The sequence below is a fragment of the Bubalus kerabau genome, chromosome 8 (assembly GCF_029407905.1).
Source record: "Bubalus kerabau isolate K-KA32 ecotype Philippines breed swamp buffalo chromosome 8, PCC_UOA_SB_1v2, whole genome shotgun sequence".
Taxonomy (NCBI): Eukaryota; Metazoa; Chordata; class Mammalia; order Artiodactyla; family Bovidae; genus Bubalus; species Bubalus kerabau.
Window position 1 is genome coordinate 29583346 of NC_073631.1, and position 26462 is coordinate 29609807.

The 26462-nt window shown below is 38.8% G+C and overlaps 1 protein-coding gene across 1 annotated transcript in view; it reads left to right on the plus strand.

The window, feature by feature from the left end:
* Positions 1-256: 256 nt before the first annotated feature.
* Positions 257-26462, plus strand: part of HDAC9 (histone deacetylase 9) — a 1013734-nt gene continuing 987528 nt past the window's right edge. Inside the window, exon 1 of the mRNA XM_055589928.1 lies at positions 257-524. The gene's annotated coding sequence lies outside the window, so the exon portion shown is untranslated. The remainder of the gene's footprint in view (positions 525-26462) is intronic.

Consider the following 26462-nt stretch of genomic DNA (forward strand, 5'->3'; position numbering starts at 1 on the left):
CATCTCCTGCATTGGCAGGTGGATTCTTTACCATTGAGCCACCCGAGAAGCCCCTGAATAACCCCACAGTTATATCCACTGAGGCATAAGAATCTTGTTCTTGTGTCACAAACTTGGAATGGTGAAAGAATGAGAAGTGATCTCTTAATCTTATTAAGTAAGAAAGTGTCTCCCAAATGGACTCAGAGTTAGAAGTCCACTTCTAAACCAATCATTGGCCATTGAAAATCAGATTGCTATCGCTGGCTTAGAGTCTAAGCCTTAGGATGAGTTGTAGTTCATGTGGTAGGGCATGAGGCAGATGCCCACCTCCTCTCAGCATGTTGCCAAGCTCATTTGAAGATCTGTTGACAAAGAAGAAGGCAGAATGTTCTGTTGAGTGAATGTCACGTTTTGTGTGACACTAAGGAGCTATGGCCTGGGGCAAAGGGAAGGTCATAAAATTCAAATTTTTGTTTTAGCTGACTCCAGCCTCCTGAAAATCATGTGATTCCTCCCTCGTCTAGTTTCTATAAAAGAAGCAGGTAGGATAGATTTATTTATTCCTTAATTTATTCACTCACCAAATGTTTATTGGGCATCTTCTTTGTTACAAGCCGTATTTTAGGACAGATAACTTGATTGATGTTTTCTAATTTTTTTTTTTTTTTTTTAATACTGTTATCAGTAGAGGAAATAGATGGGAGTGGTGGTGGTGTGGAGTGACCTTCTTCGCCTTCCCCATCAGGGGAAGTTAAAAGTATATAAAGAGCAATACTAGTGCCTCCTTGAATCAAAAGTACTGAAGTAAGATCTATTTATATTTCAGAGAAATATCCTGATTTGATAAGGAAGACGGGGAAAAGTGTGTTGGATGAGAGTGGTGACTGAGAACAGCCACAGGGGCACTGAGGTTACCCTCCCAGCTTCTGCCCTGGCTGGGAGGGTAGAGCTGGGAGAGTAACCTCAGCAGCTGGCAGGGAAGGGATTCTGGGCCATTAGGCAATGGGAGGGGCAAGGCAGAGAAATTCTGCATGGAGAGAATAGCAGAAATCCTGCTGCAACTCAAGTTTCTGGGTTTTCCTAAACGTCCATTTTTCTAAGGGAAAGCATATAAATAACCAAATGTAGCAATAATACTGGCTTATGATAAATATGTTTTGTTTTTTAAGTGATGATAAAATACATCACAAAGTACTGTGGTGATTTTAATTACTATGCTTTGGATTTCTAGTGGAACTTTTTGAAGTCTAGATGGTGGAGGATTACAGCTTGTGTTATCTACCTACTTATCTGTCTACCTCAGGAGTCAGCATACTTTCTCAGCAAAAGACAATAACGTAAATACTTTAGGCTTTGTGGGCCATATGGCTTGTGTTCTAAGTATTCCATTCTGCTGCTGCACCACAAAAGCACAGTTTAGGTAAACAAATGGGTGTGGCTGTGTTCCAATGACACTTTATTTATGGACAACTTCCTTGTGTTTCCTTCAGTTTCACATAATCTTAATGTCATGAAATATTTTTTTCTTTTGATAGTTTTCAATAATTTAAAGTGTGAAAGCCACTTTCACCTTGTGGGCTATGCTAAGGGAAGCCAAGAGTCAGATTTTTTTCTCTTGGGCTGTAATTTGTGGACTTCTGGTTTGATTCTCATTTGTCTGTCTACCTGTCTTCTTTTTTCCTCTTTTATCAGTGAGCAAGAATCTGATTCCATTTAATTCTGTACAAGGAATTTTTATTCATGTAGTCAACTACTTTGAATACTTATAAAGAATGAAAATAACTGATTTATAGGATCTCTAGTATTGATTCACTTATGTTTTCTGTGGTTGAACGTGTACAGCTTTAAATATTATCATTATTATTGTAAAAATACTATATTTAACATCCTTATAACCAGTTTGGAGTAATTCCTTTGTGAAAGATCCTTAAGGAAGTACCTTCATCTTATAATAAATGATTTTGGATCTTGTTGAGACTTAAAAACCACAGGTGAATGATAGTATCATATAAATTTTTACATCCTCAATAGGGCACTTGTATTTTCTGAGACAGACAGGCAGGACTTGGATGGCTGTATATTACTGTTTATGAGCCTTATCCTTTACTGCAAATCAAGTGTTTATTCCACTCCTGAACTTAATTAGCAGTTAAGAGTTTTGTGCTTTGTATTTTAAGGAAGCATGTGATTTGTTCATTAGTTCAAAAGCAGATTAATTATTATATCTTTAGTCACCATCTGTAAACACATCTATATTGGTGAGCTCTCTCCTGCTGAGTTACCTTGAAATGCCCTGTGGTGTTTTATTAGCTTTCAATTCTGTGTTTATTACAGTTGGCTGGAGATTTTTCAATTTAGTTTATTGGTCACAGAAAGTCCAGTCCTTCTGTGGAAACTACCAATTTTGGAGGGTGAGAGATTTATTAATGCTGGCTATCAGTTTCTTATAAACATTTTTCCCAAGTTGTACTGTGTTTTGGTTTGGATTAAAGATATTAGTAGTAGTTCGATTACAAGCCAAGGTTTTAAGCACCTTATATACTGTCTAGGTTCAAGGAAGAGCAATTGGGAATAAAAATAGTAACCCGCATAAAAAAATGTCTTCTGAGTTTAAGCCAACCCTGAACAGAATTCTTAAGTACATGAGGGCAAGTGGATAAATGAATAGTTATTGATGCATTGGCACTTTAATATTATTTTTGGTGCTGCAAGAACACTTTTAGGTTCCAAGCAATTTTCAGAGAATTTAAAGAGCTTGTCTAAGGTCAGTGGTGGAGCTGGGAGGTGAACCAAAGTCATATGATCTGTAAGTTTATGTTCCTCTTCACCCGTGCCAGATAAAATACAGGATTCTCAATTAAGTTGGAATTTTATCATATCAACAAAAAGTTTTTTCATAGCAAGTATGTCCCAAATATTTCATGGACATATTTATATTGAAAATATGTGTTATTTGAAAATTTAATTTATTTGGGCATCCTGTATTATCATTATTATTATTTGCTAAATTTGGCAACCTTACTAGTGTCTTCCTCACCTCTCTCTTTTTCCAGGTATTCACATTGTCCAAGGCACCCCCCTGTGCTGCTAGCTTTAGTTTATTAACCCTGTCTTACTGTGTTCAGGCAACTGTAACAAAATACTATATCTTGGTGGCTTGTAAACATGTTTATTTCTCATAGTTCTAGGGGCTGGAAAATCCAAGGAGCTAGCAACTTCTGTGTCTGGTGAGGGCTTGTGGTAGAATGGTCTACGGATCTCTCAGGGGCCACTTTTATAAGGGCACTAATCTCATTTGTAAAGCCTCTGCCCTCTTGATCTAATCACCTCTAAAAGGCCCTACCTCCTAAAGCATCATCTTGGGGGTTAGGATGTCAACACATGAAGTTTGGAGGAACACAAACATTCAGACCAGGAAAGAAAGCTGTGACAAAGCTAGACAGCATATTAAAGGCAGAGACATCACTTTGCTGACAAAGGTCTGTATAGTTAAAACTATCATTTTCCCAGTAATTATGTACTGATATGAGACATCTATTTCTGCTTTATTGACTATGCCAAAGCCTTTGACTGTGTGGATCACAATAAACTGTGGAAAATTCTGAAAGAGATGGGAATACCAGACTACCTGATCTGCCTCTTGAGAAATCTGTATGCAGGTCAGGAAGCAACAGTTAGAACTGGTCATGGAACAACAGACTGGTTCCAAATAGTAAAAGGAGTACGTCAGGGTTGTATATTGTCACCCTGTTTATTTAACTTATATGCAGAGTACATCATGAGAAACGCTGGACTGGAAGAAACACAAGCTGGAATCAAGATTGCCAGGAGAAATATCAATAACCTCAGATATGCAGATGACACCACCCTTATGGCAGAAAGTGAAGAGGAACTCAAAAGCCTCTTGATGAAGGTGAAAGTGGAGAGTGAAAAAGTTGGCTTAAAGCTCAACATTCAGACAACGAAGATCATGGCATCTGATCCCATCACTTCATGGGAAGTAGATGGGGAAACAGTGGAAACAGTGTCAGACTTTATTTTTTTGGGCTCAAAAATCACTGCAGATGGTGATTGCAGCCATGAAATTAAAAGACGCTTACTCCTTGGAAGGAAAGTTATGACCAACCTAGATAGCATATTCAAAAGCAGAGACATTACTTTGCCAACAAGGGTCTGTCTAGTCAAGGCTATGGTTTTTCCTGTGGTCATGTATGGATGTGAGAGTTGCACTGTGAAGAAGTCTGAGTGCCGAAGAATTGATGCTTTTGAAGTGTGGTGTTGGAGAAGACTCTTGAGAGTCCCTTGGACTGCAAGGAGATCCAACCAGTCCATTCTGAAGGAGATCAGCCCTGGGATTTCTTTGGAAGGAATGATGCTGAAGCTGAAACTCCAGTACATTGTCCACCTCATGCGAAGAGTTGACTCATTGGAAAAGACTCTGATGCTGGGAGGGATTGGGGGCAGGAGGAGAAGGGGATGGAGGATGAGATGGCTGGATGGCATCACGGACTCGATGGACGTGAGTCTGAGTGAACTCCGGGAGTTGGTGAGGGACAGGGAAGCCTGGCATGCTGCGATTCATGGGATCGCAAAGAGTCGGACACGACTGAGCGACTGAACTGAAGTGAACTGATGAGAGCATTGCCTGCAATGCAGGAGACCTGGGTTCAGTCCCTCAGTCGGGAAGATACCCTGGAGAAGGAAATGGCAACCCACTCCAGTACACTTGCCTGGAAAATTCCATGGAGGGAGGAGCCTGGTAGACTACAGTCCATGGGGTTGCAAAGAGTCAGACACGACTGAGCAACTTCACTTTCATATGAGAGCTGAACTAGAAAGAAAGCTGAATGTCAAAGAACTGATGCTTTTGAACTGTGATGTTGGAAAAGACTCTTGAGAATCCCTTGGACAGCAAGGAGATCAAACTGGTAAATCCTAAAGGAATTCAACTGTGAATATTCATTGGAAGAACTGATGTTGAAACTCCTATACTTTTTGGCCACCTGATACGAAGAGCTGACTCACTGGAAAAAGACCTTGATGCTGGGAAAGATGGAAGGCAAATGGAGAAGGGAGTAGCAGAGAATGAGATGGTTAGATAACATCACCAACTCAATGGATATGAATCTGAGCAAACTCCAGGAGATAGTGAAGCACAGAGAAGCCTGTTGTGCGGTGGACACTTACTACATAGCAACTGAACAGAATAAACCCCATTCTTTATATTTTTTTTAGTTCGAATTTTCCCTGCTGAAGACCATTAAGTGAGAATCTTATTTTCGCTGATTTTCAAAGCATCTGATGACTAATCTGATGAAATATTGGTAATTTGGGTATCCTGTTGATCAGAGCTAATGGCTTCATGCATAATTTTTTCCAGGTTACGTATTTATTAACATCACTTGCTATAGCTAATACTTAAACACACAGTAACTGCAGAGGCCAGAACATCAGACTTTATGCACAGAAAGTGGAAACTAATTTTGAAACCATTCTTTTAGTTATTCTAGTAATCTATTTTCTCAGAAGCCCTAAGTTTATGATTTTATCTGTATTTTTTATTCTATCTAAAATTTGATTATCGTAGTTGCTCATTTTCTTGCTTATGATTCGCATGTATTTTATACATCTTAAAGATGGTTTTGGTGCATTTTCAAAATAAACTGTATTATAAAATACGTTTTAGAAATTTAGTGGATGATTGAGATTGCTACTGATCTGAGGCTTTATTTTCACTTTTAGTGAAAAATAATGTTGTACAGAACATTTTTTTCTTCCTTGAGCAATTAGAATACAATGAGAGAAGTTAGTTCTTAGCATCCAACCACTTATTCAAGCTAATTCAAGCCAGTGCCTACCACTCTGCCAGAATTCTAGGACACTTGTATCTTTGCCCCTAGTACCCTTAGTACCTCAGAGAATGGGCTGGAAAATCACTGGGTATATTACAGGGATAGGTTTATTATCAAGTTACCATGTGGAGAAGGCAATGGCACCCCACTCCAGTACTATTGCCTGGAAAATCCCATGGATGGAGGAGCCTGGTAGGCTGCAGTCCATGGGGTTGCTAGGAGTTGTACACGACTGAGCAACTTCACTTTCACTTTTCACTTTCATGCGTTGGAGAAGGAAATGGCAACCCACTCCAGTATTCTTGCCTGGAGAATCCCAGGGACGGGGAAGCCTGGTGAGCTGTCGTCTATGGGATTGCACAGAGTCGGACATGACTGATGCGACTTAGCACCAGAAGCAGCAGCAGCAAGTTACTATGAAGCATTTAATAGGGGCCCCAAACCTTTTTGAGAGCACTTAGCAGAAATGGTGTATTGTTGACTATGTGCACGTGTGTGCTAAGTCGCTTCAGTTGTGTTTGACTCTTTGGGACCCCATGGACTATAGCCTGCCAGGCTGTTCTGTCCATGAAATTTTCCAGACAAGAATACTAGAGTGGATTGCTATGCGCTTCTCCAGGGGATTTTCATGATCCAGGGATCGAACCCTTAGCTCTTGTGTCCCCTGCATTGGCAGGTGGTTTTTTTTTTTTTTTTTTTTTTTTTTTTTTTACCACTAGTGCCACCTGTTGGAAGGAAGTTATGACCAACCTAGACAGCATACTAAAAAGCAGAGACATTACTTTGTCAACAAAGGTCCATCTAGTCAAGGCTATGGTTTCTCCAGTGGTCATGTATGGATGTGAGAGTTGGACTATAAAGAAAGCTGAGCTGAAGAATTAATGCTTTTGAGCTGTGGTGTTGGAGAAGACTCTTGAGAGTCCCTTGGACTGCAAGGAGATCCAACCAGTCCATCCTACAGGAGATCAGTCCTGAGTGTTCATTGGAAGGACTGATGTTGAAGTTGAAACTCCAATACTTTGGCCACCTGATGCGAAGAGCTGACTTGTTGGAAAAGACCCTGATGCTGGGAGGGATTGGGGGCAGGAGGAGAAGGGGACGACAGAGGATGAGATGGCTGGATGGCATCACTGACTCAATGGACATGGGTTTGGGTGGACTCTGGGAGTTGGTGATGGACAGGGAGGCCTGGCGTGCTGTGGTTCATGGGGTCGCAAAGAGTCAGACATGACTGAGCGACTGAACTGAACTAGCACCATCTGTTGTTGACTATACCACGGAAAAAATCATTTTGTCCCTGGACCTTGGCTGAAGCTGAAGTTGAACTGTTTTATGAAGACCTACAAGACCTTCTAGAACTAACACACAAAAAATATGTCCTTTTCATTATAGGGGACTGGAATATGAAAGTAGAAAGTCAAGAAATACCTGGAGTAACAGGCAAATTTGGCCTTGGAGTACAGAATGAAGCAGGGCAAAGGCTAATAGAGTTTTGCTAAGAGAACACTCTGGTCATAGCAAACACCCTCTTCCAACAACACAAGAGAAGGATCTACACACGGACATCACCAGATGGTCAATACTGAAGTCAGATTTATTATGTTGTTTGCAGACAAAGATGGAGAAACTCTATACAGTCAGCAAAAACAAGACCAGGAGCTGACTGTGGCTCAGATCACGAACTCCTTATTGCAAAATTTAGACTTAAATTGAAGAAAGTAGGGAAAAACACTAGACCATTCAGGTATGATCTAAATCAAATCCCATACGATTATACAGTGCAAGTGACAAATAGATTTAAGGGATTAGATCTGATAGACAGAATGCCTGAAGAGCTATTGATGGAGGTTCGTGACTTTGTACAGGAGGCAGTGATCAAGACCATCCCCATGAAAAAGAAATGCAAAAAGGCAAAATGGTGGTCTGAGTAGGCCTTACAAATAGCTGTGAAAAGAAGAGAAGTGAAAGGCAAAGGAGAAAATGAAAGATATACCCATTTGAACACAGAGTTCCAAAGAGTAGCAAGGAGAGATAAGAAAGCCTTCCTCAGTCATCAGTGCAAAGAAATAGAGGAAAACAGTAGAATGGGAAAGACTAGACATCTCTTCAAGAAAATTAGAGATACCGAGAGAACATTTCATGCAAAGATGGGATCAATAAAGGATAGAAACGGTATGGACCTAACAGAAGCAGAAGATATTAAGAAGAGGTAGCAAGAATACACAGAAGAACTATACAAAAAAGATCTTCATGACCCAGATAACCATGATGGTGTGATCACTCACATAGAGCCAGACATCCTGGAATGAAAAGTCAAGTGGGCCTTAGGAAGCATCACTACGAACAAAGCTAGTGGAGGTGATGGAATTCCAGTTGAGCTATTTCAAATCCTAAAAGACGATGCTGTGAAAGTGCTGCACTCAATATGCCAGCAAATTTGGGTAGCTCAGCAGTGGCCACAGGACTGGAAAAGGTCAGTTTTCATTCCAATTCCAAAGAAAGGCAATGCCAAAGAATGCTTAAACTGCTGCACAGTTGCACTCATCTCACACGCCAGTAAAGTAATGCTAAAAATTCTCCAAGCCAGGCTTCAACAGTACATGAACTGTGAACTTCCACATGTTCATGTTGGGTTTAGAAAAGGCAGAGATCAAATTGCCACCATATGTTGGATCATTGACAAAAGCAAAAGAGTTCCAGAAAAACATCTATTTCTGCTTTATTGACTATGCCAAAGCCTTTGACTGTGTGGATCACAACAAACTGTGGAAAATTCTTCAAGAGATAGGAATACCAGATCACCTTGCCTTCCTCCTGAGAACTGTTCTCCAAGGTCTCTACAGACTGTAATGCACTTAGATTTGACTACACACAGAGCAGGCTTATTCACGGAGCTGAATGACATGTTTCATTTAAATAATGGAAGTTAAGTAAAATATCTTCTTAATGGGCCTGATGTGCCATACCTCTCTCTCTTATAATTAATGCATCTGAGTCTTGATTCTCTTCCCTTTCCCTTTTCTTCCTCCCTCCCTTCTTTTTTCTCTCCCTTCTTTGTTCACCTACTCATTGCTTCCTTGCTCTTTTAACATGAGCTGAAGAGTTTCAGAGGCTGTTCTTCCAGAAACAATACTGTTGCATTTGTTTCCTTATCTGATTCCAGAGCTTATTTCTCCCCATGTACTTTCTAACTAGAGAGAAAATAACACAAGGACCTAAGCCTTTCAAACGGAGACAGCCCCTGACTTAACAATGGCTTGATTTTGGATTTTTTGACTTTACCATGCTGTGAAACAGATATGTGTTCAGTAGAAACCATTCTTTGAATTTTGAGTTTTGATCTTTTCCTAGACTAGGGATATGCAGTACGCTATACTCTTCTGGTGCTGGACAGCGGCAGTGACCCTCAATTCCCAGGCATCCACAGAATCAGGAGGGTAAACAACGATCCACTTACAACCATTCTGTTTCCACACAGCCAATCTGTTTTTCACTTTCAGTACAATTTTCACAAAGTTACATGAGATATTCAATAATTTTTATTTTTTTGAAATAAAATAGGCTTCATGTTATAGGATTTTTCCCAACTGTAGGCTAATGCAAGTGTTCTGAGCATGTTTAAAGTAGGATAGGGTAAGCTATGATGTTTGGTAGGTTAGGGAATTAGATGCTTTTCCAACTTACCATGTTTTAAACTTGCATTGGATTCATCAAGATGTAGCCCCATTGTATGTTGAGGAAGATCTGTATATCAGTTTATAAACAAAACAAAACTAGAGGAGTTTGCATTTTGATGTTTTCAATGGCACATATAAAGAAAAATACTTAAAATCTGTTTCAGTTTTTTTTTTTTTTTTAAGGTGGACTCTGCTTTAAAAATAGAGCAGTGATAATGCAGTTGCTCAATATTTGTTCTTATGAACTTAATATAATGATAACTAATAGCTCTGTTTGACTGTTGGTTAGATATCCACAGTCTGCTGAGAATCAGAATGTTATGGTTGAAAAACTAGCCTAGTAGCATTAATCAGAATTCCTTCATTTCTAGAAAATTAGGAGATTGCTTCTTTCCTGCTTAGGAAAAAAATGAAGAAGTCTTCACCTTCATCTATTTTTGACCAGACCACTTGTGGGATGGAGTGGGAGGTACAGTGTATACTATTGAACTACTTTCTAAAGTCAGTTATAGAAAGCATCTTTTGAAGACAGAAAAGGACTAGTAAATGTCCCTCCTGGGCCAAAGCTTTGTCACTCTAGAGAAGGAAAGGACTCTGATGTATAAGCAAGGGAGGAGAGTGAAATCAAACACTGCCATCGTAAGGCTGTGAATGGCTTAATCCTAGCAAAGGACTTTATACCCTCTCCTCAATGAAAGCAGCTCTAGGCAGGCTATTATGCTTACTCGTTTTTGGTCTTTCAATAAGAGCAATACAGAATTTAAAAATTATGATGTAATGGTAGTTAATTTGTGTCAGAATTTAAGACAAACCCCCAATTTGTTCTAGGCAGGGAAGAGGCTGATGTCAAGTATTTAAGAGCTATTTCAGCAAATGGCAAGAGATAGATTATGGAGAATCACTACTTGTTCCTTGGGCCAGGTGGTAATTAGAGACTTAAGAAGTGAGTTGAATGTGTTCCATTCTCTAACACCTTCACATGCATGCCTCTTTTGAAAAATTCTCTATTGCCTGTTCATTTGCTTTCCTTTCTTTGCTCCCAAGTCACAGCAATTAAGGGCTTTTTCTTGCCTTCAGTGTGCCAACGTGTCCCAGTGACGTTATTTCTCTTTTCTTCAGACAATTAGTAGCTTCCAAAATCCACAGCAACTCCAAATTGCTAACTAAAGAAGCAAAATATAACTATATTCAAAGTGTTTAGAAACTCTCATAAGATTGTAGTAATATGAGGAATAATAGGCAAAATATTTTGTCATATCTGAGGATACTCAAAAGTTGCGATCAAAGTTTTCAGCCGTATTCTACGTAGGGGATCAAAAAATTTAATATCACCTTCCAAATTAAGTATAAGAATTTAATAATCTCTTCAAAAGACGATGTATTTTTTCAGGTAAGATTATTCAGAAAACATCATAGAATCATTAAATGACCTTGGCTGAGTTCTTTGGACCATGAGGCCTTAGTTTTCTTATCCATAAAAGGAAGAGTTTAGCCTGAATCAGTTTTTAGTGAGGTGGGTCATGTAAGAGTGACAATGAGGAGTTATTTTTCCAAATGATACTGTTTCTTTATATCAGAATCCCAATGTGCCCTGCTCCCCCTCCCCTGAATAAGGTGACTGTATTTTTTATTTGATTTTATGTTTGTAGAGGATCCTCAGGTTAACAGTCTTTTAAAATAGCTCTCAGAATTAAATCAGCTGCCTGTGAACTGTCAGTCCTGGCCTAACTGAGTCCTCTGGTCTCAAACATAGATGCAACTGCTCACCATGGAAACAGACTGTATGAGTGGTCTGTTTGATAAGGAAAACAAATCTCGAATGATTCAAACTTCTGCTCCCCATCCCCAACTCATCATCCTTAAGCTTTTGTCATAAACTACTTTGGAAATGAACAAAAACCAACAGAGATGTGAACTCTGGCTTAAAGAAGAACAAATTCTCCCAAAATTACCCATGGCATGTCAGTAAAAAGCAGGATTAATCACAGAAAATAATGGTAGTCTTTGGACATGTCAGAACCTCATAATATATTTAGAGCTGTTCATTCCTCATGTTACTCTCTTAAGAAAAAAAATCCGCCGGGCTTTTAGTTAAGTGGTGGTGATATTCTGGATAATATATGAGAAGACTTGTCAAATATCCATGACTTGAAACTAGAAACAGCATGACTTCTTGTCATTTTAGGGAGCGTTAGGAGCTAAGTCTGGAAGCTTTGGCATCAACTTATTTTTAGCAGCGTGTGATGTCTGCTTTTTTCTGGTTATTATCTCTGGGCTTAATTTTACAATTACAGGATACACACATTATTCAGCAGATCTGAGCATTTTTCACTTAGTATATTCTGTATATATGAACACCTTTTTAACGAGTTAATGGGCTCAGTTTTTGTTGATAGTTTTGCATTTCAAATGGCACTTGAGTCAGATAACCAAAGACAGCAAGTGGAAAAAATGATTATTGTAAGAAAAAAAGGGGGAAACAGCATGTTTCTTTAAATGCCTTCATATCGCTTACTCAGAGAAATCCATTTGGCTATTGGAAGTTGCTATGGGAAGCACACATTTCTGTGGTGTTACATTTTATTTTCTTGTTTTCTTATTTGAAGTTATTCTTTTAAAAAATCTATATCTACATACTCTGTATGTGTGTGTGTATATATATATATATATACACACATATATATACATGTATATACACATGTAGCTATATGTGTATGTATGTGAAATATATATATATATACACACACACACACACACACACATATATATATACATACACACACATATTTAAAAAAAATGCCTGTGTACCTCTTTTCAGGCAGGGCCAACAGAGTAAAATTTAGCTTTAATTATAATGTTCACCCTCCTGGAATTGGTCTTTTACAACCATTGTGTGAATAGCCTTGTGGAAGGAAGTTTCCTATAACTGTCCTGGCTCCTTGGCACCACAGTATTTTTTGTGTTCATGCTGTGGGACTGCCTTAAAGTTCAGATCTCCTTACCAAGAAGCTTGGTATTTCAGAGACTAAATTCCCATGTGTCTGAGAATTACAAAATTGACCTGCTTTATCCCTAATTCTGCTGGATAGCATATTATTTTTCACTAATGTCATCAGATCAGATCAGATCAGTCACTCAGTCGTGTCCAACTCTTTGCGACCCCATGAATCGCAGCACACCAGGCCTCCCTGTCCCTCACCAACTCCCGGAGTTCACTCAGACTCACGTCCATCGAGTCAGTGATGCCATCCAGCCATCTCATCATCTGTTGTCCCCTTCTCCTCCTGCCCCCAATCCCTCCCAGCATCAGAGTCTTTTCCAATGAGTCAGCTCTTCGCATGAGGTGGCCAAAGTACTGGAGTTTCAGCTTTAGCATCATTCCTTCCAAAGAAATCCCAGGGCTGATCTCCTTCAGAATGGACTGGTTGGATCTCCTTGCAGTCCAAGGGACTCTCAAGAGTCTTCTCCAACACCACACTTCAAAAGCATCAATTCTTCGGCGCTCAGCCTTCTTCACAGTGCAAGTCTCATATCCATACATGACCACAGGAAAAACCATAGCCTTGACTAGACAGACCTTTGTTGGCAAAGTAATGTCTCTGCTTTTGAACATGCTATCTAGGTTGGTCATAACTTTCCTTCCAAGGAGTAAGCGTCTTTTAATTTCATGGCTGCAGTCACCATCTGCAGTGATTTTGGAGCCCAGAAAAATAAAGTCTGACACTGTTTCCACTGTTTCCCCATCTATTTCCCATGAAGTGGTGGGACCGGATGCCATGATCTTCGTTTTCTGAATGTTGAGCTTTAAGCCAACATTTTCACTCTCCACTTTCACTTTCATCAAGAGGCTTTTGAGTTCCTCTTCACTTTCTGCCATAAGGGTGGTGTCATCTGCATATCTGAGGTTATTGATATTTCTCCTGGCAATCTTGATTCCAGTTTGTGTTTCTTCCAGTCCAGCATTTCTCATGATGTACTCTGCATATAAGTTAAATAAACAGGATGACAATATACAGCCTTGATGTACTCCTTTTCCTATTTGGAACCAGTCTGTTGTTCCATGTCCAGTTCTAACTGTTGCTTCCTGACCTGCGTACAAATTTCTCAAGAGGCAGATCAGGTGGTCTGGTATTCCCATCTCTTTCAGAATTTTCCACAGTTTATTGTGATCCACACAGTCAAAGGCTTTGGCATAGTCAACAAAGCAGAAATAGATGTTTTTCTGGAACTCTTTTGCTTTTTCAATGATCCAGCGGATGTTGGCAATTTGATCTCTGGTTCCTCTGCCTTTTCTAAAACCAGCTTGAATATCAGGAAGTTCATGGTTCACATATTGCTGAAGCCTGACTTGGAGAATTTTGAGCATTACTTTACTAGCGTGTGAGATGAGTGCAACTATGCTGTAGTTTGAGCATTCTTTGGCATTGCCTTTCTTTGGGATTGGAATGAAAACTGACCTTTTCCAGTCCTGTGGCCACTGCTGAGTTTTCCAAATTTGCTGGCATATTGAGTCATAGTATATATTAATTAAGAAGTGTTATTAAAGAGCTGCTTGGGAAAGAAATGAACCTTTGGATGACCATGTAAATTCCTTTATAAATCTGATGGATCAAAACCAGTGAAGCTAGTGGTTGATTTTTACCATTAGCTGTACTTATATCTGTCACTATCAAAATTCATGGATTGAATATAGCTTAGAGATTCTCATGCATGGTCCTATTTGAGGCAGTTGAAATTGGATATGACTCTAAAAGGCAGAAATTAGTTACAGAGGCTGTGTAAAACATAAAAAGAAGAGTCAATTGTTAAGTTGTCAGTATTAGTTAGCAACACTATTGCTCATTCTTAAACACGGAGGGTAATTCTGGATCAGATTCATGTTTCTAGTTCTCAGCCTCATCTCCATGCTCAACCCCACCCTCAACCTAAATAATATTTGACTAAAACCAGAAATATTTTATTTGCTACATTAGGGATTTTAGATGGAATTCTGTTAATCCAGGGAAAAGAAAATCAGGCCATTTCTGAGAAACTAAAAATATAGCTATGCAAGATTGTTTCAGAATGGAATTCATTGGCATTTGTTTTTATGCATGACAACTCTCTAGAATATAGCATTGAATCAAAGTATGATTCTGATTACAGTGAGTTTTGTAGTCCATTTAAGAATATTGACTATAGATTCTCATATAGTTTATATGTAAGCAGATCTAATTTAAATCCCTGTAGCATTGTAGTAATATTAAAAATAATAATAAAATAATATGAAAAGAATATATATGTATAACTGGATCACTTAACAACAGAAATTAACACTTTATAAACAAATTATACTCCAATAAAATTTTTTTTAAGTGTAAAAAAAAAATGATGCACAATATTTGTGTGCCTGGCAGAGTGCAAAATTATTTTACATATATTTTCTCTTTTAATTCTCACCACTACCCTTCCAAGTGGGTAGTATTAGCCTTATTTAATATCTAAGAAGGTGGAGAAAATTTCTTATTGGTTTGACAAAAGTAAAAATCCCTTTTAGGAAGAGAAACCTGTTAGTCTGCAATCTTAATAAGGGATCTGGGGAAACCAGGGACTTCTCACCTACCTGATGCCTTCCTCTCCCTCTCTCCTTTCAAGGGCTCTCTTCTTGTCACTGATGCCAGAATGGGAGCTGCATGGCAGAGTAGTGTGAGGAGGGTTTGAAGTTCCTGGATTTACCTGAGATTGAAGAAGTGTGGAATAGAGATGGGAGGGGGAGAAAAAAGGAGTCAAAGAACAGAATGGTGGGAAGCTTTTGATACAGTTTATTTTTATTATTATTTTGTGTACATGTGTGTACACATGTACCTGCCTTTATAAACTTGGGCTCTCGGCCCAGGTAGACACAGTGCTGAAAGAAGCCCAAGAAGTAGAGAAAGTGACAGGTTACAAGCTTGCCAGGAACCAGTAGCAAAAGAGATAGGATTACTTTGGACTTGCACCAGCTAAAGCATTTAGGGCTCAGTTCTATTTCATTATGAATCTTGATTGGCAGAGAAACTTCTAGGGACATCTCTCACATCACAGATTAGCAAATTGAGCATAAGTACTTGCCTGAAGTCATTCACTTTGTCAGGGGCAAGGCTGGAATGTAAACTAGGAACTCTCTCAGTTCAGAGTGCTTGATTCTCTTCTTTCTGGAACTCTAGAATAATGATTTCTAGTACGAGATGTAGTAGAGTCCCAGCAAATAAATGTTATGATTGTATCTGCATTTACTAGCAGTTCTAGTAATCTTCAATTTTCTAAACTAGTCAGATGTGCTTAAAATTTAACAAAAATAATGTATTTTAGAGTGAAAAGTATGCTTATGAATATTAAATATTTAATTTTATCAGATGTCAAAATGCCATTGTAATTTTTACTTTTATGACATTTTATTTCATCCCCCAGCGTCAAGAAATTATTAAACATCTAATGCTTCGCTTACGATCCGCACATACTGTGTTTTGCTATTCTTTCATTTTTGGAGAGTCACAGAGAAGTAAGTTGGCAAGTTTTACAAGCTGCTTTGTAATCTGTTGGATTGTATGAGACACCTGTAGTCGGCTGAATGATGGCACCACATGAGACACCCACTTCCTTACCCTTGGAACTTGTGAGTGCTGCCTTATGTGGCTGAAAAGGGTCTTGGCATTTATGATTAAAGAGTTTGCGGCTACTCTGATTGTTGTGTATTATCTAGGTGGGCCCTAAATGCATTCACATATATCCTCCTAAGTGGGAGGCAGAGGGACATTTGATACATACGGAAAAAGAGAAGGCAATGTGTCCTTGGGGCCAGTGACTGGAGTGATGCTGCCACAGTCAAGGAATATCAACAGCCACCAGAAATGGCAAGAAACGCATCCTCTCTGAGAGCCTCTGGCAGAATTGGGGTCCTGCTGATTGATACCTTGTCCAGTGAAATTGTTGTTGGACTTTTGACTTCCAGAACTTCTGTCAGTTCAGTTCTGTCACTCAGTCATGTCTGAATCTTTGCGATCCCATGGACTGAAGCACACCAGGCTTCCTTGTCCATCATCAACTCCTGGAGCTTGTTCAAACTCATGTCGATCGAGTTGGTGATGCCATCCAACCATTTCATCCCCGGACATCCACTTCTCCTGCCTTCTATCTTTCCCAGCATCAGGGTCTTTTCTAATGAGTCAGTTCTTTGCATCAGGTAGCTGAAGTATTGGAGCTTCAGCTTCAGCATCAGTCCTTCCAGTGAATATTCAGGACTGATTTCCTTTAGGATGGACTGGTTGGACCTCCTTGCTATCCAAGGGACTCTCAAAAGTCTTCTCCAACACCACAGTTCAAAAGCATCAATTCTTCGGCTCTCAGCTTTCTTTATAGTCCAACTCTCACATCCATACATGACTACTGGAAACACCATAGCTTTGACTAGACGGACCTTTGTTGTTAAAGTAATGTCTCTGCTTTCTGTCTAAGTGGGTCATAGCTTTTCTTCCAAGGAGCAAGCATCTTTTAATTTCATGTCTGCAGTCACCATCTGCAGTGGTTTTGGAGCCTGAGAAAGTCTGTCACTGTTTCCATTGTTTCTACATCTGTTTGCCTTGAAGTGATGGGACTGGATGCCGTGATCTTGGTTTTCTGAATGTTGAGTTTTAAGCCAGCTTTTTCACTCTCCTCTTTCACTTTCATCAAGAGGCTCTTAGTTCTTCTTCGCTTTCTGCCATAGAGTGGTGTCATTTGCATATCTGGGGTTATTGATATTTCTCCCAGCAGTCTTGATTCCAGCTTGTGCTTCATCCAGCCCAGCATTTTGCATGATGTACTCTGCATATAAGTTAAATAAGCAGGGTGACAATATACAGCCTTGATGTACTCCTTTCCCAAATTGGAACCAATCTGTTCTTCCATATCTGGTTCTAACTGTTGCTTCCTGATCTGCATACAGATTTCTCAGGAGGCAGGTCAGGTGGTCTGGTATTCCTATCTCTCAAAGAATTTCTACAGTTTATTGTGATTACACAGTCAAAGGCTTTGGCATAGTCAATAAAGCAGAAGTAGATGTTTTTCTGGAACTCTCTTGCTTTTTCAGTGATCCAACGGATGTTGGCAATTTGATCTCTGGTTCCTCTGCCTTTTCTAAAACCAGCTTGAATATCTGGAAGTTCACGGTTCACATATTGCTGAAGCCTGTCTTGGAGAATTTTGAGCATTACTTTACTAGCGTGTGAGATGAGTGCAGTTATGTGGTAGTTTGAGCATTCTTTGGCATTGTCTTTCTTTGGGATTGGAATGAAAACTGGCCTTTTTCAGTCCTCTGGCCACTGCTGAGTTTTCCAAAATTGCTGGCTTATTGAGTGCAGCACTTTCACAGCATCATCTTTTAGGATTTGAAATAACTCAACTGGAATTCCATCACCTCCGCTAGCTTTGTTCGTAGTGATGCTTCTTAAGGCCCACTTGACTTTGCAGTCCAGGATGCCTGGCTCTAGGTCAGTGATCACAGCATCATGGTTATCTGGGTCATAAAGATCTTTTTTGTACAGTTCTTCTGTGTATTCTTGCCACCTCTTCATAATGTCTTCTGCTTCTGTTAGATCCATACCGTTTCTATCCTTTATTGTGACCATCTTTGCATGAAATGTTCCCTTGGTATCTTTAATTTTCTTGAAAAGATCTCTAGTCTTTCCCATTCTATTGTTTTCCTTTATTTCTTTGCCTTGATCACTGGGAAGGCTTTCTTATCTCTCCCTGCTATTCTTTGGAACTCTGCATTCAAATGGGTGTATCTTTCCTTTTCTCCTTTGCCTTTTGCTTCTGTAGAGAAGAAATTCTGTTGTTTAGAGGCACCAAGTTTGTAATAATTTTTTTAGGATAACCTTAGGAAACTAATAGAGCACCACAGAGAAATCCAGGTTCTCCACTAACCTCAGTCCATGAATAAATTAAGGGCAGGATGCAGGCCTTTCCCCCACAGCCAGGGAGGAGCCTCTGATGAAAAACCAGTAGTGGCAAGGTAACACCCTGCTTAGGGATTTTTGGCATCAGGGGAATGGCCTCTGTTTCTTCAAAGACAGAATTGGTCTAAAGAAATGATTAATTGGTATAAATTTTGTTGTATTTTTAAAGATTGGAATACCAGTGTATAAGTTGTTTCACAAGTTTTTTTCTTTGAGCACACGCAAATCAGAAAAAACTTATATATTTTCTTCCCCAGAACTTAGAATAAGTTATGTCACTCTGGCTAGATCTAGATTTCATTCCATCTCCTTATTGTTGTTTTAATTCAAGTAAACAAAATTAGCAAGGTGTATCGATACTTTGTATCATGTAGGGGACATTGTTAATAATTATGTTTAGATAATTGATTATTCAAGATTTTCCTACTCTTGAGCAGTGCAAATAACTACACCGCACTGTAGGCAGGTTCTTTACCATCTGAGTCACCAAGTGACTATTATAATTAGTCACCTAATTATAATAACTTAGGCTTTTTTATATTATTGCTTGGTATGCAATACTTAGAAAAAGTAACATTAATTTTTTTCTTTCCAATACCAAAGATTTTAATCTATATGCCAATGTCATTGAATATATATCCTGTTCTTCTTTCTTTAAATTTTCTCTTGTAAGAGTAATATCAAATTTAAAACAAAGTAGTTCTGTTGATAACAGCATTTAATTTGGAGGTCACTCATATTTTGAATGGAAAATCAAATTGTAAGTTTTTTTTAATTAAATGACTACAATGGAATTTGATTTCCTGTCCCTTCACAAAAATAAAATTCTCAATGAGTAGCAGTTGTCTTTAGAATAAACCAGCCACTATGAAAACAAGGTTCTTCAGCTGGTGAGATGTTGTGTGCCCTGATTAGCAAGCCATATTAGTCTTCAAGCATTTTAAAATTGAACCAAGGGCCCTGCTGAAGCATAGCTTCTATTGTTTGGTAATGAGTATTTTGCAGAGTCCTTTCAAAAGTAAACTGTATTGTTCCCATGCTAGTTGCAGTGCATCTGAGTGAGGTGATTATGGTTTGTTAAAAAGCACTTTCAGGACTGTGGAAAAATTATCTATTTGAAAAAAGTCTTTTCCCGCTACATCTGGTGATAAATTTAAAAACCTTGAACATTTCCTGAATGTTCTAGCAAAGGCTTTAAAGTTATCTGAAAATCCTGCCTTTGATCCCAGGTGCACAGAGTCTAAAACACCCTTCAGAGCCCACAGGCAGAGCTCTGCTTCCTGAGCTGCTGCTTGAGTTGGGCAGGAAATTTTGCATAGTAAATACTTTAAAACTTTAGTATTCAGAAAGGAATATTAAGTCCAGGGCAGGACTAACAGCTCTGAATAAACAGAGCAAATTTTCAACACACCAGGGTACTTGTGGTCTAGATATCGAGACAGCCTGATTCATCATATAAAATGTTCAACTGCTGGCGTTTGTATTTTCTAGTGGCGTGTCTACTTTAGGGTTCTCAGAATAGCGTAGGGCTGGGGATGGGCATGGTGTGGAACTGGAGCTTATCTTTTACATCTTTGTGTTTTCATAGATCCTTTCTTTTTAGTTACTTGTGTCATTTCGTTATTACCAAGCCGAAATAACCACCAAGTTATGGTCAAGTTCTAATATATTGTTTTTAAAATACTTGCCGCATAGATTTTATTTTTGGAATCAAGCATCTCTAAGTTTACTTTCTTTAAAAAATTTAAGGAAGTTTTATATTGAAGCATAGTTGATCGATAATATTGTGTTAGTTTCAGGTGTACAGCAGAGTGATTTAGTTATACATATAATGTATCTATTCTTTTTCAAATTCTTTCCCCTTTAGGTTATTAAAAGTATTAGGCAGACTTCCCTATGCTATACAGTAGATCATGTTTGTTATCCATTTTAAATATAGCAGTGTGTGCATGTCGACCCCAAACTCTCAATCTGTCCCTCTCCCCTACTCTTCTCCCTGGTTGGTAACCATAAGTTAGTTCTATAAGTCTCTGACTCTGTTTTTGTTTTAAAAATAAGTTCATTTATATTATTCTTTGTAGATGACCCTTATAGGTGATATCACATGATATTTATAAGTATCTGTGTAAGTAGTGTTTGGAATACAGGAGGCACATATTGTTGGATAGGGCCTACAACACCGTATCAGTTCATTTACTCCTGCTTTTCCTTGACAAGTCCTTGGTTCTTAATGAACTGATACTAGTCCTTCATTGTTTTAGGATGATGAAGAATCCCCATTTCCCTACTTGTTGTAAGCATACTTTAGGAGATATGGAAGGGATTAGAAGTATCTTCCTTTGGCCTAAAGAAGTGACTTAATTTGACCCAATGAAACTCTATCCAAAATAGTCAACTTGAGCATAGTAATCCCCCCGGGGACCCATCCTTCTTATAATCCTTCCTACCCACTTCCCTTGGGGCTCAGCTGGTGAAGAATCCGCCTGCAGTGGAGGAGACCTGGATTCGATCCCTGGGTTGGGAAAATCCCCTCAAGAAGGGAAAGGCTACCCACTTCAGTATCCTGGCCTAGACAATTCCATGGATTGTATAGTCCATGGGCTCGCAAAGAGTCGGACTTGACTGAGCTACTTTCACACACACCCACTCTAGCAATTCTTTCTTATTCCCTGAGGTTCTTCTCCCTATCCAAAAAATACATGTTTGAAGATTAAGTTCATTGAAGTCTTATGTGCTGCCCCAACTTGTTATAGCAATATTTCTTGTTACTGGGATGAGGTCAGTGTCATCACATAGAATTTTGTTGTCCTATCTTCATCATGCAAGGGAATTAGAATTCTGTTCATCCCCTAACTGTTTCTGTGCTTTGAGCAGAAGTGACAACTGACCATGTTGTTTTTGTTCTTTCTGGACCAGCTCATCTCAGATCAGAGTAATAGCTTTCATCTTGCCCTCCAAGACCCCTCATCTCAACCCCAGAGGGCTGCTTTTACTTTCCTTGAAGTGAAACTCAGTCAAACCTCCTTCAAGAGGGTTTGGCAGGTCAGTGTTAGTCGCTCAGTCATGTCTGACTCTATGTGACCCCATGGAGTGTAGCCCTCCAGGCTCCTCTGTTCATGGGATTCTCCAGGCAAGAATCCTGGAGTGGGTTGCCATTCCTTTCTCCAGGAAATCTTCCTGACCCAGGATTTGAACCTGGGTCTCTTGCATTGCAGGCAGATTCTTTACTGTTTTAGCCACCAAGGAAGCTGTATAATACAAAAAATTACAGCCCAAAGGTCAAGAAATACAGAAATAGTAATTATTGTGAAGAATCCAACAGTTAATGATGTAAAATTCTAGACAGCATCTACTTTCGTATAAGTGTAAGATTATCATATAGAAAACTTGTTCTATTAAAAATATCCTATAGAAAGGGAAAACTATAAAGAAACAGACTGTGTTAGGGATCTAGTTAAGTGCCCTCCTTTTACAGATTAGAGATTGAGACTCAATAAGTAACTGTTCCAAGACACAACTCAACAGTAGAACCAGGATTGATTCCTGAACTTGACCTCTATTCTGGGCTCTAGTTTACCCTATCTGTGTTCTCTCACTGTATGACTTTATCATATTATTTATTTGCTACATTTTTACTTTAAATGTAAACTTAACATTTACTTTAAATGTAAACTTGGCAAGTCATGAGTATTCAATTGTATGTACACATTTTGTGATTCTAGTTCTTCCTGCTCCCAAGTCTGTGGAGTTATCCCATGGCAGCAAACATTATACCAAGCTGAGGAGATAAAACTTTTCCCTTAAAATGTTCCATTATATCAGCAGCATGCTCTGAAGCACTGGATTTAGTTGTTAGGCCTATTTGGTCCTACCGGGGTTCTTCAGTTCCACTCTTTGGAACCCATAGGTTTTGAACCACTTTAGATTTATAGTAATCTTGTGGAGATACTTCCAAAACTCTGCCCACTGCTGCTTTCTCACCCAAATGTAAGCTCCATGAAGTCAGGAAGTTTTATTCCCCTCATCTTTTGTAAACTGGTGTATTCCATGTTCCTAGACCTGTTGTTTAGTGAATAAATCTCTGCAGTGGCATATTTGCATTTTGGACAAGTAATAATAATAATTCTTTCTAAAGCCTGGAGAAGAAATTCCCGGAGGAATCAGAAGATGGAGTTATGCTACTTGTTAACACTTACCACACAGCTGACTACATTAAGATGCTTTTGAGTAATCTATATGATTCTTGTGGTCACCCTGTTTATGAAGATGGCATGTTATATAAGTTGTTTATTGACAAGAATGGCAGAATCCTTTTGAATTACCATGTCAAGATGTTAAGTATGTAAGATAGCTTGCTCTAATTAAGTAAAAATTGAAAGCAAGCTAAAAAGTTTGTGAGAAGTGAATATCCCTTTTATTTTACCTACTAATTTGGTGCAGAGTATGGCTGGGCATGATATATTTTAACAGAAGACATTACACAAAATTTCTATGACATGTAGCAGATAATCTCATTAGAAGGAGAGAAAAGCCCAGGTTGACATGGTTCACCTAGTAGTCTTCTGTTACTGGGTACATTTATACCAAAAAACAAAACAAAACTCCAGTCCTTTAAATCTATCTACATGTCACACTATGTTTTGATTTTAATGACTTTTAGACCCTCTAGTGGGAAGTAAATAAATAAAATAATAAAAGCAATTTTATTGAAAAATATTGGAAATAACATTTCCTGATTGTGAATAATACATGTTTTATTTTACAAAATTTGGAAATAAAAAGGCTAAAGGAGATAAAATCATCTTAAATACCAGTTTTCAGAGGAAATCATTAACATATTGACATATTTCCTTACCTCAGTCAGGGATAGTAAAGACTTCTGAGTTACTTTTCCTCATATCTTATTTCTGATTTCTGTGGTGGGGACCTCCTTTTGGATCACCGAATCAGAAACCTCCGCGGTCATGTTTGACCTCTGCTTTCACTCATTGCTTTTATCATTTAGCCCTATTGGTCCTACCTCCTTGAGTGCCCCTGGGCTCCATTCTCTCTGGTCCAACCCCACTCCCATTGTCTCAGTTTCCCTTCATGTTTTATTTGGGATCCTGTAGCAGCTTCTTGCAGAAGGCAATGACACCCCACTCCAGTACTCTTGCCTGGAAAATCCCATGGACAGAGGAGCCTGGAAGGCTGCAGTCCATGGGGTCCCTGAGGGTCTGACACGACTGAGCGACTTCACTTTCACTTTTCACTTTCATGCATTGGAGGAGGAAATGGCAACCCACTCCAGTGTTCTTGCCTGGAGAATCCCAGGGACGGGGGAGCCTGGTGGGCTGCTGTCTATGGGGTCGCACAGAGTTGGACACGACTGAAGAGACGCAGCAGCAGCAGCAGCAGCAGCTTTTTACCCAGTCTTCCTGGTCCTGTCATTCCCTCCTCTGAAATATGAACCATTCGAGACTGCCACATTATTTTTTTCTAAATGTTAACCCGATTATGTCCTACTCTTGTTTAAACCCTTTTGGAGGTTCCCTCTGCCCTCCTTTTCATGATCTGCCCTCATAACTCCCAGTATCACTCCTTGCCCTTTCTCTCCTCATCTTCTCCTCAGCCATCACCCCAGGCATTGACCAGCAGTTTCTAGACCGTGCATTTCTTCCAGAATGCTCACAGTTCTGTTCCTTGTACCTCTGATACTTCTCCTAACCTCCTTGAAATCTCAAACCTCCTGAAGTCTAAAAAAATGAAAGACATTGCAGTAGTATGTTTATTATAAATAAGTATTTTGAATGGCATTTTCCTGTTTCTCCTTCAGGGCTTAGCTTGTCCTCACCATCTCTGGGAACCCTTCCTGTTCACAAAGACTAAGTTTCACTACTTTTGTGTTTCCACAATTTGTGACTAGCACTTAGGCGTTGTGAGATTTAGGTCACTAAGTGATCCCAAATATGTTAGTCAGGTGAGAATTTTTGAGAAACAGATTTTAGATGGATTTTATTTGAATAGTTAATAGTATATGTAGACTGTCTATCCTATGCCAGGCACTTTCTGGTTCCTGTGAATTAGACCTCATTTTTACTTTCATGGAGTTTGTAATCTGGCAGTAGAAGATATACACTCAAGAGAAAGCATTGACTAAGCAAGATAATTTCACATGGAGATAAGTAATTTCAAGTAATAAGCCAGTGTGATGTGATGACTTTGAATACAGTAGTATGTTTTCAGATAGACTGAGCTGGTGAAGGCTGTGCTGTTCCACGTTTGCCAGTGTATTATGTAAGCACAAGCCAGTCATAGATTAGGTTAGCACCATTTGGTGGTGAGAGCTATGCATAATTATGGGGCTCAAGGTATTAAGGCTTATTTGAATGAGCAGAGGGCCTTTAATTAAGATTTGAAGGAAACTTGGTATTATTCAAATAATTGAGTGACTACATAACATAACAGAGGGATGCTGGATCACTCACAGAAGACTTAATGAAATAAACCAATAAATAGAACTTACAAAGGTATATCTCAGTGTAGAGAACATCTTTTAAATGCTTATCATTTACTCATTAATAGAATGGATTTGAGCTTTTCACAGAGGTTGTGTTCAGGTAGAGGTGATCCGTCAGAGGTCAGTGGGGAATTAATTTCCTCTAAAGGAAAGAAGAGCAGCCCAGATGGATTTAGAGACACCTATTGTATTAAGTTTAAGGCAGTTAACTTAGAAGGAATGGAAGTAGGTGCTTAAAGAGAAAATGATCCTAGTGAGAGAAGGAATATCTCTCATAAGAAGTGAGTAGAACAACAGATGATATTCTCTAGAGAAGAGGCATGTAGATGATACGTAGGAATGTTGATTCACCAACCAAAGGGTCTTCCTGCTGGATGATTGGAGAAAAAGAAACAGAAAGGAAAAAAAAGGTGAAATAATCTAAACTGGAATAGTATGTTTATCTTTTATTTTAGGCATAAATAATATGACAAGTCTTCATTTTTAATCTTCAGAAATGATTGAAGCATAAATGGATTTAGGCTTGACCAGTCAGGAAAACAGCTGTTTTTCTTTGGAGCTGCTACTATTGCTTTTTATGTTGTGGTTGGCATATTGGCAGGCACAGATATTAAATTTTGTGCCACCCAGGGCTAAATATAATTAATTTAGTTTTCTCAGGCTTAAAAGAAAGGGACCTTGGCTTGTTTCAGAGATTAAGTAAGCTTTATTAGAATAACAGTGGGTGGCAAAACAGTTCTTACAGTTTACCTGTCATATATTTATACATTATTCTTAGATTTTTCTTGTCCTTATGTTTTTCTTCTAGCAAGAACAATTTAGTTTCCGTATTTTAAGTTATGAATGCTTTCTAGAGAAACAGTTAAAGCTTTCCGGTTCAGGAGGTGGTTGTTGTTCAGTCGCTCAGTTGTGTCCGACTCTTTGTGACCTAGACTGCAGCGCGCCAGACTTCCCTGTCCTTCACAGTCTCCCGGAGTTTGCTCAAACTCATGTCCATTGAATTGGTGATGCCATCCAAACATCAGGAAGAAAAGTAGTCAAAGTGGAAACCCCCCTCATGTTTTAGATTTTCTCAAGAAAAATAATGGTTATTTCCTAATCTTCTCATAATACCCTTGAGGCATTAGACAAACATTGCCACTTAAAAAAGAGAAAAATAGAAATGGAAATGTGTGTGATAGGAGTGTAAATAATAAAGGAAAAATATTAAACCACAGAAGTAGATTTATGTTTTTCCTCGACTTTTTGTCTTTAGCTAATAGGCTTATTTATCCTTATTGATGTAGGGTTTTGATGATGTGAAGTAGAATATTATTTTATCATTTAACAATTTATTTCAACATTGTGTTTCTAAATGAACCATCTTTCTTTTTTGTCTGAAACGTGACAGCATTCTTATTATGGTCTGTTTCATAAATACCCACTTACAAATAGATCTCTTCACACCTGGGTGTGCCTGTTTGGAGGCAGAGAAGAAATCTTCCCAATGTGAATTACT